The sequence below is a fragment of the Planococcus citri genome, chromosome 3, assembly GCF_950023065.1.
Source record: "Planococcus citri chromosome 3, ihPlaCitr1.1, whole genome shotgun sequence".
NCBI lineage: Eukaryota > Metazoa > Arthropoda > Insecta > Hemiptera > Pseudococcidae > Planococcus > Planococcus citri.
Window position 1 is genome coordinate 66,972,308 of NC_088679.1, and position 13,533 is coordinate 66,985,840.

At 36.5% G+C, this 13,533-nt stretch overlaps 1 protein-coding gene and 1 long non-coding RNA gene across 5 annotated transcripts in view; one reads left to right on the forward strand and one right to left on the reverse strand.

Moving 5' to 3' along the window:
• Positions 1-13,533, reverse strand: part of LOC135838392 (uncharacterized) — a 221,780-nt gene that overhangs the window by 188,349 nt on the left and 19,898 nt on the right. For both annotated transcript variants that reach the window (XR_010557401.1, XR_010557400.1), the window contains exon 5: positions 7,046-7,088. This is a non-coding gene — a long non-coding RNA (uncharacterized LOC135838392). The remainder of the gene's footprint in view (positions 1-7,045; positions 7,089-13,533) is intronic.
• Positions 1-13,533, forward strand: part of LOC135838384 (POU domain protein 2-like) — a 125,036-nt gene that overhangs the window by 35,270 nt on the left and 76,233 nt on the right. The window lies entirely within an intron of this gene.

Below are 13,533 nucleotides of genomic sequence, written 5' to 3' on the forward strand. Positions count from 1 at the left end.
GAGGTCTTACAAAATGAATAAATTAAGAGATATGTAAGTGCATAAAAGATAGAAGTATGAATTGAAATATTCGAGTTATAGAGGTAAACGCCCGACAACGTACGACTTATAGAGGCTTTCTCGCTATTTTTGGCAAAAGTTTAGCTTCGAGTTACGACTGGTTTGTATAGTCAATTTTGACTTATCTGAGTAAAGTTAACATTGAGTGTTATGGAGATTTCAAGGGGAATGGAGGTTGGTTTGGCTAATAGAGGTTTTTGAGTTTCGAGTTTCGAGTTACCAATGTTCCACTGTACAATATGAAACTAAGCTTTTTTGTTGCAAAAAATTGGTTTTTTGTTGTCAAAATTATTTTTAAAAATGTGATTTTTCCTGAATTGTAGAGCGTTAAAACACAATTTATAATCGCTCTTGAGCATTACATCCCAATTAATTTTACATTGGTTTAAATGGGGTTGTCTAGGAAATCAGTGCTATAACAAGCTTTTACTGTACATCTTTATTATTTTGTGAACATACATTTATGGCTCTTTACCTATTATTTAACGTCACGTCAAGATCGTCAGAGGTTTTACTTTGGCCTTTTACCATTATTACTGTATTGTTGATTGACCAATAATTTTACAACCAACTAATCCTCCTTAATTTTTCTTTGTTTCAGGTGAGTACAAATATCCTTCCAAAAAGATAGAATATGAACTCGCCTATATTATGAGAATAAGTAAGTTATTTTACAATCCTTATGAGAAAAGTTATGTAAGTCATTTATACACCTGTGACCTTTCATTTTCAATGACAAATCAAAAAAAATTCTAAAATCACAGAATTTGAAAATCAGTTGAAGTAATTGTTCATCAGGTTTGAATTGAGGTGATCTGATTTTCCACATACGAATTTGGAAATAGTAGATCAAATTTTTTGAGTTCACAAACGATTTTGATTTTTAATGAATTTTTAAAAAACCGAACTTAGTTAGGTCAGAAATGAAAAAAAATCAAAATTTTACCAAATTGACCAAGAGAGCTGAAATTTGGTGTGTGCCCTGTTTTCGACCCTCCAAATGGATTGGAAATGGTTTTGAACCATTTTGAGTGGTAGTTCTGGAGCACCCTAGAAAATTTTTGAAAATTTGAATTTCCACAACATTTAACGCAATTGATGTTGAAATGAAATTTACCCCATTTTCTATATGCTGAGACGATTGGAGGTATGTAGTAGCCCTGCTTTGGGCAAAAATTGAGGGAAAAATCAAAGAAAGCTGGAATTGCGTACGTGCCTTGCCTTATTTTCGACCCTCTAAATCAATTGGAAATAGTTTCAAACCGCTTTGAGCAGTTCTAGAACTTTCAGCAGATTTTTGAAAATTGAAATTTTTTAACCAATGAAGCCGAAAAGTTGAAATTCACTTCACACTTTGGTTTTTAGCATGCTCTATGGATTTAGTTTTGTATCGTTTCAAACATTTTCCCACATTCGAGATTCCTCCTTGGGTATGTGAAATCAAATCACCTGAAATCTGAACATTCTCCCTCAAGAAAGGCCCTAATCTAACACTTTATTCACTCAATACCTACATCAGTATTCAGAATGCACTTGTTTTTCAATAATACAACACCACAATACGTACTACCAAATACACTCACCTAATTAACAATTACCTTATAAGTTGAATTTACATCACGTCACGTCATGACGAGAGCAAGAGCAAACATTTCATATAATAAAAGTCCTACACAGCGCATGTCTTTCCATCTCACTCTGTATGGTTCATAACACCGCATCGATATACGTTGACTCGACAACCAATCTGGAATCCCGTGGTAGACCGACATCGACACTCCCTCATCGCATAAGCTCCGTTTTTATCCATCGACAACCTCCCTAAAGGGCGATTATTTTGAAATTCTTTTATCCTGCGACCGAATTATTAATTCAAAGCGAGCCCGTGTGCTCTTTTCTCATACACCGAGTGGCGTGAACTTTCACTTTTTCTCAAATTGGCAACATGCGACGGTGATCGAGTTACTCGAAATTATTCTACAGCACCTACACATTCATACATATACGAATTCGAACGAGTACATAATATTATTGAAATGGTTATAGAAAAACTGTACGAATGATACTACAGACAGAACAGACGTCCTTCATACTGGTAATTTTTCCCATTGGAATTAAACGCGAGGTGAGCAGAGAGAGAGAGGGGGGTTTTCAAAAGAAAATTTTCACGTATGAGAATATTATTGAGAAGACATCTAATGGGAGCAAATAAGAAAAAATAAAAACATTTTTGGCCACCTAAGATTTTATGATGAAAAATTGTCAAGGGGGGTCCCTTGAATAATTCCTGAGAATTACCACCCCACAGACCGCTTGCTAATTTTTTTATGGGGGGGTGAACCCCCCCAAAATGAGGTTTTTGCAGTTTTCTCCTCAGGGGATGATTTTACGTCGAAAATAGCTTTAGTTTTATGTTCTACGTCAAATTTCCGATCTAGGGATATATCAACTGTCCTTCTACCCCCAAGGGGGGTGGGGCTAGAACCATTCAAATGAGAGGGGGTTTCTGAAAAACACAAAAAAGCTATCGGCGCATAGAAGGGGTGAAATGGCCGCCGAGAGCTTTCGGGTTGATACTAGCTTGGAAGGTAGGTACCATCGAGAAACTACCGCGTGAAAAATTTCAGATCCACACCACCTCCCCTGTTTGGGGAGCCCCCCTTTTCTGAAATTTCAACAACACTTTTCTCAGCCCCATTTCTACCGATTTTGAAAATTTTTCAGTATGTTATGTATATCCTTAGTAGATATCCCCACAAAAATTTTCAACCCCCTCCCCTCATATTTACCCCTCAAAATAGCGTTTTTTCATTTTTTTATGCCTATTAACAATCAAGATTGCGAGTTACAATTTTGGAAACACGTTTTTTGGATGTATTTTTGGCCCTCAAACATCATATACTGTTTTAGAAATTTTTGCTTTGGTGCACCGTGGTTAAAAATTGGAAGAATGTGTCTTAGGGGGGTGGGGGGTGAAATGGGAATTTTAAGAAAAATAACTATTAACGAGTAGGGTATCGTTTTCATATGATTCGATACCGCTGAGCGCGAATATGACTTCAGATTTTCAGTTACACTCGCCCAAGTCCCTGCAGAGCCCCTCCGCCCATTCCCATTTTCATATTTTGGAAATAGAGTTATCTTGATGACAGTGGTGTCGTTTTCATATGATTCGATACCGCTAACCACGAATATGACTTCAGATTTTCAGCTACACTCACCCAGGCCCCTCCAGAGCCCCTCAGCTCCCCCAATTTTCACTATTTTTGAAATAAACTCACACATTGTTAGTCAACTATTTGAAACAAATACTATTTTTAAAAAAATGATATTCGCTAAACTCGAACGTTTGATGTAAAAAATGATGAACGTACTAATGTTTCGCCATACCACCCGATTATGTGGGAGATGGAAGACTTTATTTCAAAAATAGTGAAAATGGGGGGAGCTAAGCGGCTCTGGAGAGGGACAGGTGGAGTAGTAGAAAATCTGAAGTCATATTCGTGGTTAGCGGTATCGAATCATATGAAAACGACACCACTGTCATCAAAATAACTTTATTTCAAAAATAGTGAAAATTGGGGGAGCTGGGGGACTCTGGAGGGGCCTGGGTGAGTGTAGCTGAAAATCTGAAGTCATATTCGTGGTTAGCGGTATCGAATCATATGAAAATGACACCACTGTCATCAAGATAACTCTATTTCCAAAATATGAAAATGGGAATGGGCGGAGGGGCTCTGCAGGGGCTTGGGCGAGAGTAACTGAAAATCTGAAGTCATATTCGCGCTCAGCGGTATCGAATCATATGAAAACGATACCCTACTCGTTAATAGTTATTTTTCTTAAAATTCCCATTTCACCCCCCACCCCCCTAAGACACATTCTTCCAATTTTTAACCACGGTGCGCCAAAGCAAAAATTTCTAAAACAGTATATGATGTTTGAGGGCCAAAAATACATCCAAAAAACGTGTTTCCAAAATTGTAACTCGCAATCTTGATTGTTAATAGGCATAAAAAAATGAAAAAACGCTATTTTGAGGGGTAAATATGAGGGGAGGGGGTTGAAAATTTTTGTGGGGATATCTACTAAGGATATACATAACATACTGAAAAATTTTCAAAATCGGTAGAAATGGGGCTGAGAAAAGTGTTGTTGAAATTTCAGAAAAGGGGGGCTCCCCAAACAGGGGAGGTGGTGTGGATCTGAAATTTTTCACGCGGTAGTTTCTCGATGGTACCTACCTTCCAAGCTAGTATCAACCCGAAAGCTCTCGGCGGCCATTTCACCCCTTCTATGCGCCGATAGCTTTTTTGTGTTTTTCAGAAACCCCCTCTCATTTGAATGGTTCTAGCCCCACCCCCCTTGGGGGTAGAAGGACAGTTGATATATCCCTAGATCGGAAATTTGACGTAGAACATAAAACTAAAGCTATTTTCGACGTAAAATCATCCCCTGAGGAGAAAACTGCAAAAACCTCATTTTGGGGGGGTTCACCCCCCCATAAAAAAATTAGCAAGCGGTCTGTGGGGTGGTAATTCTCAGGAATTATTCAAGGGACCCCCCTTGACAATTTTTCATCATAAAATCTTAGGTGGCCAAAAATGTTTTTATTTTCGAAATATGATGCTAATTTTCCTGCATTAATCGGCATCGTCGTCCAGTTCGGATGGCGAAATTATCTCTATTATTATTTTCAATACGATGGTAAATGTTTTCAACGACCTTGAGACGCTGTTGCCAAGCTCCAATTGATTTTCACCGCGAATGAAAACAAAATTCCAGACAGGACAACGAGTGCAGTACAGATTTTCATATCGTTTTTAGAGATTCGCTATTTAGTATAATATTTACCTATAATTTTTCACATTATCAGTCGCTGAACGCAATAATGTCAGCAAACGAAAACTTCAGGTAGGATAGGAATGTCAATTCAACCCTAGAAACCGGAAAAAAATCTAATCTATCTCGATTACCCGCCGAAATCCGTAGTACAGAAGTCGTCGTATAATATCCCTAAGGATACGTGGTCAAAATCGCCACCGAATTGGAAAAAAATAAGTAATTGTAACGTTGCCAAATTTCATCTATGGGGTTGGAAATTTCAAGACCAATTCAATTTCAGCAACCTGATTACGTTTCCAAACTTCAAATTACTAAAATATCATTCAATAATTATGAGAAAAAATTGAATAAAATAACACACCAAAATTTTAGTCACCTAAAATTGATTTTTTACAAGCATGTCTAACAAAACTTCCAGACAAAAAAAATCATGACTTTTTCATGATCTATTTTTCACATTTTTACCGCATGAAAATACCCCCCCCCCCCCAAACTACATAGATAACTAATTCTGAAAAATTAAGTTTTCATTTTTCGCTCGATATTGATTAAATGACAGAATTATTTGAAAATTCGGAAAAAGAAGGACCTTTGAACAAAAAGATGGACTTTAACCTGAATTTTTTGAAAAAATGAAGGACCCATAGGCAAAAAGACAATTTTTTTCTGTCCTTCAGGATCGGCAGGACTGTTGGACATCCTGATAGGTATAATAGCCTATATTTCTTTGTCGAACAGGGTTGCCATTTTTTACAGGATCAAAAATTCGGTACTTCAGTTTTTTCATTTTTCTGATTTTTTGAACAAATTTTTCATTTCAAAGTTTTTTAAAAAAATTTCAAGTGTGTGTTTCAAGCAAAATTCGTGACTTTTTCATGCCTTTCATGACCGTTAGACACCCTGATTATTTTAGGCGAATTTTTGAAAATCCAAAATTAATCATTTTCAGCGATTTGTGCGTTGAAAAAAATATTCAGTAAAACTTATGAAAATCAGCCCTGAACTGACACAACATTTCTTTACAGTTTTTGAATTTTTCCAGAAAGAGCAGAAATTGATTCGGACTCAAAAATCAAACTGTGGCTCATTTTCGTCCAGTTCAACGAGTCTATCCACAGTTGGGCCGATTTCCAGGTGAATACCTCGAATGTCAAAATATCAAAAACTTTCTGTTTGTAGGGGAATTTTTGAAATTCCCAGGTGTCTACTGAATCAAAAAAAATTATAATGGGTGACCTTCTGATGACCAAATTTCAACTTTTAAACGATCCTTTTTCCAAAATTATTATTTTAAAGTGTCTACTGAATCAAAAAAATGAAAAAGGATGACCTTTTGATGGCCAAATATCCATTGTTGGACGACCTTTTTTTAAAAAAATTACCGCTCTGATCATTGAAAAAAATAACGAAAAAATTCCATCACGTTAGAATTGTTCACGTTTTCAGAGTTGATGACACTATCATCACTAAAATTCAATCAATTTCAAGTAACTTAGCACAATTTTTTCATAATTGAGCATTTTGGCAATATTTAGCTTAGCTCGATTTTTCACAATGTTTCATCCCAAAATTTCGCCCAATTCAGCTAATTTTGTCACCGATGGTAATTAATTTTAGTAACTGCGAGGCCAATTCAACAATAATTTCTGAATTTTTGACAAAATTTTCAATTTTGAGAATATTTGATCAATTTTTGATAATTTTGTTCAATTTTTGGCTATAAAAAGATGATTTTTTTATGACTTTAATTACCCCATTTCGAGTCGTTCTGGAGCCTCCAGCGCGATTTTCGATTTCTCCAGAATTTAAAAAATTTTCCAGAAGTCGTGGAAATTGATTTAGGCAGCTAAAAATAAAGTTGTGGCTCACTTGAGCCTATTTTCAGACAGATTCTTCGTGACCAGCAACAAAAAAAAATCGTAAATCATCAAAAATAATCAATTTTGAAATTTCAAAAATTCGCCAGAAATCGATAAATTTATTTGAGCAGCTAAAATTTTGGTTCAAGGGTTTCAGACCATGCTCTTTCTAAAATCACTATCCCGTTCAAATCGGTGGCCAATACTTTGAGAGATTTTTTCGTCAATCAGTTTCAACGAAATTAAAGATGAACGAAATTTCTGTGAAAAAAATCACTCACCTCAGGTAATTTATTGAAATTCATCTTCCTTTCTTTTTCTTTCCTGCAACAGGAAAAAAACACCAACAACATTAGTAGGTAAATCAAGATACCTATCAAAATTCAACATTTCAAACAATCAGCAGAGTTACACAAATCTCAATTTCAAATTCTAGACCCAACGAATGATCAATTTGACAACACTGCAGCATAATGAAAAAATTCTACATTGTTTGAAAAAATTCGCTGCGATATTTCCTCGGGCATTAACTTAAATGCACAATAATTAAACCCGCAACGTTGCCAAACTTCGTCCACACATTCGTACATATATCCAACATACCCTCGGATTACTTTGTATTGTACCTATCTCGTACTTCAAATGGTTGAACACAGCACGGTACAGACTCGTGCAAAACCTCATCCGCGATCGAAAGAAGGGCCACGACACACGTAAGGTTTTACACTTTGATATTCTTATTTACCCATACAATGATCCCTGCGCAAAAGCGCACCTGCTCTCGGATTCGGGGACTCGATCTCGTACACGATGCATCCTCGTACCCTCTAAAATACACACTCTTGTACTAAATAGGAAACGTGTGCCAGCTTTATAGTACGCGTTTGAAAACTTGCTAATCAATTAGAGTTAGACGAGGCAGTAACTGGTATTTTATCGCGGTTAATTCTCTCTCTTGGCGCATAAAGCAGAAGAAAATTAGCATTCGTAATAGCTATAACTATATACTAAGTATAGTTAAGGTATCATCGAAAAAGTAACAAAAAAATTCGCCAACAATGAAATTAGCCAGCGCATTTGTTCGACGAACACTTGTAGAACATTTAATTTTTAGCTTTAGCCGCTAGTTACATTGTTGTTTTGGAAGGAAAAAAAATAAAAAAACAGAAGAAATGTAACGCAAGTCGAGTCGAGAGTTAACAATATGTAGATGTTCAACGAACCATAGAAAAATATACACGACGGCTTGAACGACAGCTACCTCTCAATTGCGATCTCATTAATAATCCATTCTGGTAATCATTGCTTAGCTCTCTGGCAACTTGTTTTGTTTTTTCTCCTATAAAAACATTGTTTATTTCTTTTTCAATTATTCCATTCATAAAAGGGGGTACCTACGTAGGTAGACGTACGTCTGGCTAAGTACGTTCGCCTTCTCCTCCACTATTCTTGTGAGTTTCTTATTCGATGTGCCAGCGTAAGAGCTGCGGAGCAAGATCACGTTCGATACAGAGAATTTTCCTTCACTTAGTTAAAAATTCAAGTAGTCCGAACTGCGTTGTTGAGGGCATTACAATGGTCAGCCTAAACACCATCCTGCACACACAATATTGGTAAAAGGACGTGATAATTTCTTCGCTTCATTTTTCATCCCTTTTTTTTGCACTTTGTGCGACGTGAATACGAAGGGCTACTCCGTGAAGATGACCTTTTTACGTATTCGTACCGTGTAAGCGACCAGTACACACCCTAATTTGTACATAATTCTTGTACCAAGGCTAACCCTGTTGAAAAAATTTTAATTTCCGATATATTATCGATTCGGCGGCGCAATATTGGGGTTGGGAAAAATGCAAAATGCCGTATAAAAATGGTCAAAAAATGGTCTCGGAGGCGCCACGGCATTTATAAGCATCTGCGAATGACTACAGGTGGTCTATGATGATAAGTGTAAGATAAGAGATCGCGCGGGCATAGGCACATTATTACTTTCAAGCTAACCGTTTGTTAGTTAGTTGTTTTACCTGCGTTCGATTGGCGCCGAACTTCCGACCAAATTTAACCACAGCACGAGCTGCCATGCCAGTGGTCCTTCGCGAAAATTACACGCTGTCAAAGTACCTCTCTCTGCCTATCTATACGTATATACTCGACAGAGCCGCCGAATCCGAATCGCAATTAATAAAATACCTCTAACATGTTGAGAGAAGAGGATGCAACGATTCTCTGACTGCTTCGCAGCATCCGACCGACAGCGTCAGGTAACAACGCTGCAACTCTGCTGCAGGATGGGGGTGCATTTGAATACGTAAAATCATCCCTTGATTGAAGGCGTAGGCTGTAGGTAAGGTATGGTGTATCTGTATGGTTCATGATGCTCAGCTGAAGAAGCTGCACAGTGCGGTAACCCAATTAATTCGCGGCGTATCTTTTCCTCTCTCGAAATCTCGATTCGATGGAGCGTTTTTCTCAATTCGTATATAGGTATAGGTATTGTTTTCGGTGCATCGATTTGGTCGCGGTGGCGACTGCGGCGAGATGTGGTTTTTAATTATGTTCTGCATTTGTATACTTAAGTACACGTCTTTCGGATCTTTCTTCGGGCGGTAGGTACCTAAATGTGAACGAAAATGGGATTCGTGGAATAAGACAAATACATATACATTCGTCAAAAACTGCAAAATTCGGATAATTTTTTACGTAGGTAAGTTGATGTCGCTTTCTTCGAAGGTCGTAGATACCTAGGGAAGGGCAAATGGGTCTATTTTCTTGTTGGATCCGATAAATTAAGAACCTCGAAAAAAATTATAAATTATAAATTGCACAATTTCGTTCAACTTTCAAAATTCTCATTTGAAGTTTTCAATTCAAAACAAAAACAACAACAATTGGACCAGGATAAAATCTTTATCTGATGATTTTCATGAAGAGATGAATAAGGGGGGGGGGGGTAAAATGACATTTCCTTGGGCCCATTTCGGCTTTTGACGATTCTATCCTTCAGCATATTATTTTTTTTGTACCCTTGAGACGAAAAAAAAAAATGAAAATTTCCAGCTTTTCCCAAAAATTACGAAGATAAGCAAAAGTACATATTATTTTTCACTGCCGTTTTTCCATCGTTTTTTTATCCATTTTTCAGACCCCCCCCCCCACCCTCTCCAAGCCTCCATAAATCCATAACAATGATTCGAATTCAAAGACTGAAAATCTCGGGACCCCTCCTTTCCTCCCTTCCCATCTCTTCAAATTTAAGAACTCAAACACTAACAGACAAAATTTTAAGAAAGAGAAAAATTTGATGCTTTTTTTCATCACTTTTTATGGAAATTTCAAATAAATTCACTATTAATCAGATGAGAATTTTACAATTTGATGCGACGATGAAGAATCGAAAAATGAGAACCACGACCAGCTAATTGTAAGTATTTCACTTCAGTCGAGCTGTGAGCTGAACTGCTTGTCAACTTCGAAAGTCCCTTGAAAAACCAAAGCTGACAATTGGCATTTTTTTAAATTCTGAGGCTTTTATAAAATATTTGAAAAAAGGAAGAGAAAAAAAACAGTGGACGTAGGTACTTGAAATGGCCATTTCCTACTTCTCCAGCCACATAGAAGAAACATTACAAAAAAAAAATCTCCTCGATTTTTATTCCTATTTTTTTTTCAACTCAGGGACACCCTAAATTAGGTCCATTCGACTAAGAACATGGGCTGCTGAAATTAATTAACGAATGTGTTAGATTAGATCACACCAGAAATCGAAAATACCAGAAGGTCAAAAAAACAGGCAGCAAATAAAATTTCAGCCAATTCCAATTCATTGTGGAGGGGAGGGGGGGGTTAGGGTGAAAAATCCTCAATTCCTGCCTATTAAGAGAGAGGGAGAGAGTAGGTACATAACTTTAATTTTCCAATAATTTTTTTCGATTCGTGGGTCGTAGCCCTACTCATTTTTTTCCAAAAACAAGTAGGTAACTTCAGTAACCAAAAACGCTTGAAAAAAGTAACAAGTTGTGACCAAAAAGTAGATTTTAAAAAAGTGAAAAAACGTAGCAAACAGCAAGATACATATTTCAACGCAGAAAAAAAATCGCTAAAAAAAACAAGAACTTCCCATTTTTAATCAAAATTTAAAAATGAAACTGGATAGAAACTTGTGGATTTTTTAGCAATTCGTGACAAAAAAGTGGTACTTTTTCGAAATTTTTGTCAAAAAAATTGATTTTGCAACAGTTTGGTTGAAAAAGGGTGAGCTTTTTTGGACAATTTTGAGTAACAAAGTGAAAATCTTGCAATTCCTAGCAAAAAAAACGACCCATTCAGAAAATTTTTGAAAAAAATTGAGACTTTTTCGAAAAAAAAACAACAACAACAACAAACAATTTTTAGATTCGGCCATTTAGACGAAGGCGAGATTTTTTGCTACTTTTTGGCAGAAAACGAGACTGACAATACCTAATTGTGGAAAAATGCGGACTCTATGAAAATTTTTGGCGAAAATGCGAAACTTTATGGCAATTTTGCTAAAACTCAAGAATTTTCCACAATAAATTTTCAAAATGCAAGACTATGATCATTTTTGCGAAAAGCAGGACTTTTTGGGAATTATTGGCAAAAAGTGACATTTTTTTCCCAGCAATTTTTATCAAAAAAGTTGAGTTATTTTGCAACTTTTCGGCAAAAAGTGGGACATTTGGTGATTTTTGACTAAAAAGCTCAACTTTTGATAACCCTGTTTTGAGAGAAGAAGTGAGATTTCTCAGAAATTTCGCTAAAAAGCAAGACTTTTTGGCAATTGTTGACAAAAAATTATACCTTTTCATTGTTTTTTCCAAAAATAAATAAAAATAAAAAAAAAGATTCAGAAAGATTGGATTTTTGAAAATTTAAAAAAAAAAGTACCCAACTTTGGTAGCCAAAGTTTCAAAAAAAGTAACCAAAAATTAATGAATATCTACTGTCAACATCAAAAATAAGCGACATAATTTTTCAGTCCATAATTTCGTTTCCTGGCGCCCAAGGGTTTTCGACCCCCCCCCCCTCCCTCTTCATCAAAGTTAAAAATACATTATTCTAGATTTATTTGGACATTTGGAAAGATGTAACCCCATTTCCCTCCTGCGAACAAATTTTTAGATAACCACGTAAATTATTTGATTTTTTTTTGCGAATTTTTGAAAAATTGAAAACATCTCTCACAAACGAACAGAACTGGAGCAACCATTTCAAAATTAGAATTTGAAAATCTGCTTGATTATACTAAAGTCGACTCTTCGAATCGATTTCGATTTTTCGAGTATTTTCAAGCCGATCTAGTGACTACGGTAAATGCTGATTTTCCTCCAGTAATTTCAAAACAGCTAGAGAGAACTCAACTTCTGCTGCGTAGGTTCCAAATCGACTCAAAAATGGTTGCAATCGATTCAGGAGATCAACTTTTAAAAAGGGGTAGAGGAGGTTTTGAAAGATTTGACTATCCATAGTACACTTTCAGCAAATCAGGGGCAAAATTCAAACCCCTTCGCAAGACAAATTGTTTCATCGAAGGCTCCAGAATACCCACAAACGATCAAATATCGCCTCGGGAAGTTAAACGCGAAAGCAATAAAGCTATATTTTCCCATCAATTTCATGCAGTTTTAAAACCCCCAACATACTCGTTTTTTCCCAACAGAAAATTTTTCTTCGCGTCTAAATCAGTATCATATGCCTCCTCTGTACAGTGTACAGCGAATTACACTTTCAAACGATAATATGAGTTTTAAACGAGTAGATAGGTAGTACATAGACATACACGTCGATGAGGAAGCAGCATCAGCAGCAGCAACAGCAACAGCAACAGAAATATAAGTACGAAAGAGAAGAGAATCATCAAACAGCAAGATAACGACCGCCGTATAACTCGTATAAAAATTTGTTTTATTACACCTTCTCTCTGTCTCTCTTTCGCGTAATCAGTTCACGTAATTATATTCCAGTTTCCAGAAGCATTTATTGTACTATCATTATACCTATGTAGGTATCTCCTCTGTATAGGTATAGGTATATCGTATATCCACGAACCAACGTATTATAAACTCCGCATCTCTCGCCCTTCTCATCTGTGGTTAGCTTTTCGTGTTTTTATGAAAATTTAATCTTCTTGTGCCGGTCGATCTCGTGTCTTCGTCTGTATAGTATGCATCTTCGCGAATCGGAATTTTTATACTTATAGAATGGCGCTAGTACACGTATCTGTGCTGTGTATTCAGGTAGGTATAATTCTGTGTGAGCTAAGAACCCTTCGAAGCTTCGAAGATGGTACAGCAGGAAACTGCCCCTGTAGGTATTGTAGATGTAGAATATTCATATCGATCTTCGATCTCTACGCCACCATCGTCACCGTAATATATAATAATATAATAGGTCAAGTCCGAAAATACACAACCAAGGGACAATGTAGTATGATGGTATTCGTGTTCTTCGCTATTGTTTCGGACTTGGGTTTCGCGTCGTCTGCTGGTACTGTCTGCTGATGATCATCATAAACGAGACCGCTCACATAGTCATCGTGCATTGTGATATAATTAGTCGAGTAAAAATATTACTCTCGAACACATTTTTCATCCTGCAGATCTATTTTTAATCCGGGAAATTACTCCTTTAGTCTCTTCTTCGTCGATGATTAGACACTGTTCGACATTGTAGATCCAAAATAGCCATCGAAAAATCGCACCTCTGCAAAGGACGAAACACACCTCGTGCATAAAAAGACGATATACTCGTA